This window comes from Mandrillus leucophaeus, unplaced genomic scaffold (genome assembly GCF_000951045.1).
Source record: "Mandrillus leucophaeus isolate KB7577 unplaced genomic scaffold, Mleu.le_1.0 Scaffold117, whole genome shotgun sequence".
Lineage (NCBI taxonomy): Eukaryota > Metazoa > Chordata > Mammalia > Primates > Cercopithecidae > Mandrillus > Mandrillus leucophaeus.
In genome coordinates this window covers 1,022,680-1,028,661 of record NW_012099987.1, presented here as the reverse complement: position 1 = coordinate 1,028,661, position 5,982 = coordinate 1,022,680, and the positions used below count along the sequence as shown (strand labels likewise).

The window sequence follows — 5,982 nt, the reverse complement described above, 5'->3', positions numbered from 1 at the left end:
TCTTGTTATGTTTTAACAAGGAGACTGGCAGCATTTCACCCTTGCCCTAGAGATTTGTGGAACTTTGAGCTTGAGAGAGATGATTTAGGGTATCTGGTGGAATAAATTTCTAAGCTGCAAAGCATTCAAAAAGTGACTTTGGTGCTGTTAAAAAGATTCTGTTTTAAAAGGGAAACAAGAGCATAAAAGTTGGGAAAATTTGTAGCCTGCTGATGCAGTAGAAAAGAAAAACCCATTTTTTTAAAGGAGAAGTTCAAGCTGGCTGCAGAAATTTGCATAAGTAGCAAGGAACCTAATGTTAATCCCCAAGGCCATGGGGAAAATGTCTCCAGATCATGTCAGAGACCTTCACGGCAGCCCCTCCCATCACAGGCCCAGAGGCCCAGGAGGAAAAGGTGGTTTTGTGGGCAGGGCCCAGGGTCTCAGTGCTGTGTGCAGCCTAGGGACTTGGTGCCCTGTGTCCCAGCTAGCTGCTCCAGCCATGACTGAAAGGCGCCAACATAGAGCTTGGGCTGTGGCTTCAGAGAGTAGAGGCCCCAAGCCTTGGCAGCTTCCATGTGGTGTTGAGCCTGCAGATGCACAGATGTCAAGAATTGAGATTTGGGAACCTCTGCCTAGATTTCAGAAGATATATGGAGATGCCTGGATGCCCAGGCAAAAGTTTGCTGCAGGGGCAGAGCCCTCATGGAGAACCTCTCCTAGGGTGATGTGGAAGGGAAATGTAGGACAGAGCCCCCACACAGAGTTCCTACTGGGGCACTGCTTAGTGGAGCTGTGAGGAGAGGGCCACAGTCCCAGAATGGTAGACCCCAGAATGGTAGGTCCACCATTGACTTGCATCTTGTGCCTGGAAAAGCCACAGACACTCAACATCAGTCTGAGAAAGCAGCCAGGAGGGAGGCTGGACCCTGCAAAGCCACAGGGGCAGAGCTGCCCAAGACCATGGGAACCTACCTCTTGCATCAGTGTGACCTGAATGTGAGACATGGAGTCAAAGGAGGTCATTTTGGGGCTTTAAAATTTGACTGCCCCACTGGATTTCAGACTTGTGTGGACCCTGTAACCCCTTTGTTTTGGCCAATTTCTCTCATTTGGAACAGCTGTATTTACCCAATACCTGTATCCCCCATTGAATCTAGGAGGTAACTAGCTTGCTTTTACAGGCTTATAAGTGAAAGGGACTTCCCTTGTCTCAGATGAGACTTTGGACTGTGGACTTTTGGGTTAATGCTGAAATGAGTTAAGACATTGGAGAACTGTTGGGAAGGCATGATTGGTTTTGAAATGTGAGGATATGAGATTTGGAGGAGCCTGGGGCAGAATGATATGGTTTGGCTGTGTCCCCACTCAAATTTCAACTTGAATTGTATCTCCCAGAATTCCCACATGTTGTGAGAGGGACCCATGGGGAGGTAATTGAATCATGGAGGCCGGTCTTTTCTGTGCTATTCTTGTGGTAATAAATAAGTCCCACAAGATCTGATGTGTTTATCAAGAGTTTCTGCTTTTGCTTCTCCCTCATTTTTCTCTTGAGGCCACCATGTAAGAAGTACCTTTTGCCTCCTGCCTGATTTTGAGGCGTCCCCAGCCATGTGGAACTGTAAGTCCAATTAAACCCTTTTTGTTCCCAGTCTCAGATATATCTTTATCAGCAGCATGAAAACAAACTAATTCAATCGTAGTTTTTAAAAACCATCTAAATTGAACTCTTGAACATGATTAGCTGTTTCATCCCTAGTAGAGTGACAGGAGAAGGAAACATCCACAGACAGGAATAATAAGAAACCAGCTAAACTTTTAAACCATTTTTAAAGGATGCATGTGAGCTGGCATAACCTACCTACTCTTTCCTATGGACCTCTACTGAGAGCATGGAGGTAATACACCTAATACACTGAAGGCCAGGGCAAGAGAGCTGGAAGAAATCCCTCTTAAGCACTCCAGGCCTTCACTGAGTGCGAGGTGCTGGTCCCCCAAATGCAGAGGGCAAGGCAGAGAGGGATCTCCTGGGGCACAGAAAACTGACAAAAGAAACACTTGGATTGTTGTGTAAGAGGAGTGAGCTTTGTAAATGCTACTTTAGCTGGCCCGCTATGGAACAGACTGCCTATGAATGACAGTCAGGTAGTCAGGTAGTGGATGAACACTGATCTGAGAGCCTGTAAAAGAAACTCTTTGGAATGATAATGTCATCTAGACCTTTGATACTCAAAGTGTGGTTCCTGGACAGATGCATTGGCTTTGCCTGGCAACTTGTTGGAAATGTAGAACCTCAGGCCTCACCCCAGACCTATTGAATTATTTATATTAATTAAAATTAAATAATTTTTATCTCAACAAAATCCCTGGGTAATTTGTATGTACATTAAATTTTGAGACACATGATCTTTTAAGGTTCATTCTAATCCTTAAAATTCTGTTTTAATAATGTGTACAATAAAGTGCTGCATGGCAAACTACACAGAAACTAAAGGCATGCTCCAAAAAGAAAAAGTTCGATGTGGGTAGAGGAATATAAGCTTCATCAGGGAACCAGGAGTTGGGCTGGTTCTTAAAACCTGGAGGAAGAAGATGATTACATTAAGAGATAAATAGAATGAAGCAGAACTAGTGGCATGGACCAGCTCGCCAGCAACAGAAGCGTTTGTAGTCGGCTTGGCAGTGGACAGGGAGGTTGGCTAGAACTATTACCTTGGGTCCTACTAAAATATCCCTGAATCCAACTTTTCAGAAAGAAATAGGTAACATATTTTGCACCAAGAAGCTTCACCCGAACACTGAACAGAATGGTCTCAGTGCACTAATGGAGGCTCAGGTAAAGGGTTGTGGTAGCACAAGGAAGAGACATTCTGACTTGGAGACTTGGAGAAGGCTTCACAAATGAACGGGCACTTGAACTGAGCTTTGAAGGTGCAAGAGTATTTCAGGTTGAGAAGACAACCTGAATGGTGTTGGGTGAACAGTCATTCTACCTGGCTGTAGTGTACTGTAGTGTAGTGTAGTGTAGTGTAGTGTAGTGTACTGTAGTGTACTGTAGTGTAGTGTAGTGTAGGAAACATCAGAGGAGTGGAGTGGGATGTGAGCCTGGAGAGAGCTGACAGCCATGGATCACTGAAAGCCTTGAATGTCTGCTGGGGAGGTTGACTTTATTTTTTAGGCATTGGAAAGCCACCAGTGGTTTTAGTTAAGGAGCAATGAAATTAAGCCTGTGCTTTGCAAAGATTAATCTAGCAGCAACAGATTGGAAGCAACACCACCATTCCTGGTATCAGTCCAGATGAAATATATTACAGATCTTTACTGGAGCGATAACAGTAATATTAGAAGGAGAAATAAAAAAGAAAAATATTGCACAGGAAGAATGGGGAGGTCCCAGTGATGAAGCTGATCTTGGTTAGTTGAGGCAGGGGTGGCATTAATCATGTAAAACACAGGAGGAGGAGCTGGGTTAGGAGTAATGGTAGAGTTCAGTTTAGGTAACTGCAAATACACACTATTTCCTGACTAGCTCCCAAGACTTTTTCTTCCCTCTCTTCTTAGAACTTTATTAGACGAGGTGATGTTATTTCTTAGATGAGGATATCTTACTTACCATTGACTAATACATGTTCTTTGATGAACTTTGCTATTCAACATACATGCAGAGGGGTTATAAAAACAAAAAGTCAACTCTAGTGCTGATGAGGGTGATCATCATCACTGATCATGGTGTCAGTTGATTATAGTGTCAATTTATAACTTAATTTATCTAAAATACAGCAATGCAAAAGATATAGCAATCTTCACTTCAAATGAAGAGTCCTGAATGCCACTTTTCTAAAGAGAAGGCTCATGGAGGCACCTCTCTCCTCACTATTGAAAAATCCATTATATCTGTGATAAAACTGATTGTATTAGATTTGTATGCAAATAAAAGTAGGGTAATTAGCTATACATTGTCCTAAACATATAAAATAAGAAAAATAAATAGATGTGTGGTTTCCTAGGAAATCTACCAGTTTACAATGCGAGGCTAATGTAGGAGCTGCCAGAGCATCCTGAGTAAGGCTATGGAAAGAAGTTGCAGACTGATGACGTCTTAGAAGTAATGATATTTTTTAAAGATAGTATTTCTTTGCTGAGATAAGCAGATTATATTTTACAGTAAACACATTTTATATTTCAGTTAATGAGGCACTGTATATTAAATAATTGCATTTAATGCTTCACTTTTTTCCTGTGTTAAAATTAATCACTCATGGCCTTGGCCATATGACTTTGCCATTCCTCCCATTGTTTTTCTAACTTGTTTATATTTTATTGAACTTGGTCATATGACTTACAATAGACTGCGATGGAAGTGACAGGAGACCCCATCCTGACCAAGGCCTTAAGAGGCATCCTAGTTTCCTCTCACTTTCACGAGCCTCTGTGGGGTTCATTATGAGAACATATCCCTAGAAACCACTAGACAAGGAGAACAAGAGGTATATGAATAGCTCTGATCCACCCTTACCACCTGAAGTAGAGCCGCCCAGCTGACTTGCAGACTCACAAACATGAAAATCAATGTTTATTGCAGCAATTAATGAAACTTTGAGCTGTTATAAAAAGAACCTAATACAAATGGAAAGAAACATGGTTAGTAGGCAAAGCTAGTTATGAGCAACTGTCATGTTCTAACAGGACAGCAACTACTGGAAGTTTTATCAGAGAGGGGCCAGACCAGTTTGGGTGAAACTCAGTTCACCTTTTAAACTGACAATAAATGGGAATATGTTTTAATGGTAATTTTATCATTATGTGGCAAACTTTGTTCTGTGAGCTATTAAAATATTCATCTTGGCCGGGTGCAGTGGCTTACACCTGTAATCTCAACACTTTGGGAGGCCAAGGCAGGAGGATTGCTTGAGGCCAGGAGTTTGAGACCAGCCTGGACAACATAGGGAAACCCTGTCTCTACAGAAAAAAAAATAGGTAGGCATGGTGGTGCACACCTGTAGTCCTAGCTGCTTAGGAGGCTGAGGCAGGAGAATCGCTTGAGCCTGTGAGGTCGAGGCTGCAGTGATCATGCCACTGCATCCCACCCTGGGCAACAGAGCAAGACTAGCTCCAAAAGAAAAATCATCTTTATTTTAATATTCAAATTTACATTTTGAGTATGGAACATAAGCATCAAGAATTCTCTTTAAATCTAGATGAAACTTTCCCAAGGTCTCTCGTCATGCATCCTGGACTGAATAACAGGCATCCCTGCCTTCACATCTTCATGGGAAGGCAATAAAACCTGAAGAATACAACCTAGGATCTCAAAAGCCTTTTTAGGAATAATGTCATGTATAATAAACAAGAGCAAAAATGTTACAGCATCTATAGCTCTCTAAACTACCTCCCAAGGGAAGGACGATGAGGGTTTAGTTCCTGTGTCTTTTAAACTTTAACTTTACGTGTATTTTTTTGGACATGTGCTGTCCAGTATGGTAGCTACAAGCAATATGTGAGCTGAGCACTTGAAATACGGCTAGTCCTAATTAAGATGTGCTGTAAATGTAATATACACAATATATTTTGAAAACAGTATGAGAAAAATATTAACAATTTTTATATTGATTCCTTGATAGTATTTTGGATTTAGTTGCTTTCTTAAACTCTCCTGTGTTACCCAGTTTGAGTGTACCATCTGTCTCTTGCAGGGACCTTGACTGATACAACATTAAAATGAAGTGTACTTTTAAAAACTTTTATTTATATATTTCTTATTAAGAATTGGATGAATTGAAACTTTTATGTTTTCTTTCTCTTTCTGTTACACAGAAAGCCTGATTAAGTAGCCTTATTCTTTTGTCTACAGAAGTAACCACTTCCGGCCGGGCACGGTGGCTCACTCCTGTAATCCCAGCACTTTGGGAGCCCAAGGTGGGTGGATCACCTGAGATTGGGAGTTTGAGACCAGCCTGGCCAACATGGTGAAACCCTGTCTCTACTAAAAATACAAAAATTAGC

At 41.7% G+C, this 5,982-nt stretch overlaps 1 long non-coding RNA gene across 1 annotated transcript; it reads right to left on the bottom strand.

The window, feature by feature from the left end:
• Nucleotides 1-2,333: 2,333 nt before the first annotated feature.
• Nucleotides 2,334-4,640, bottom strand: LOC105553838. The gene is made up of 2 exons (XR_001008222.1): nt 3,033-4,640; nt 2,334-2,986 (listed from the first exon to the last, which is right to left on the bottom strand). It is a non-coding gene; the product is annotated as an uncharacterized LOC105553838 (long non-coding RNA).
• Nucleotides 4,641-5,982: the final 1,342 nt, after the last annotated feature.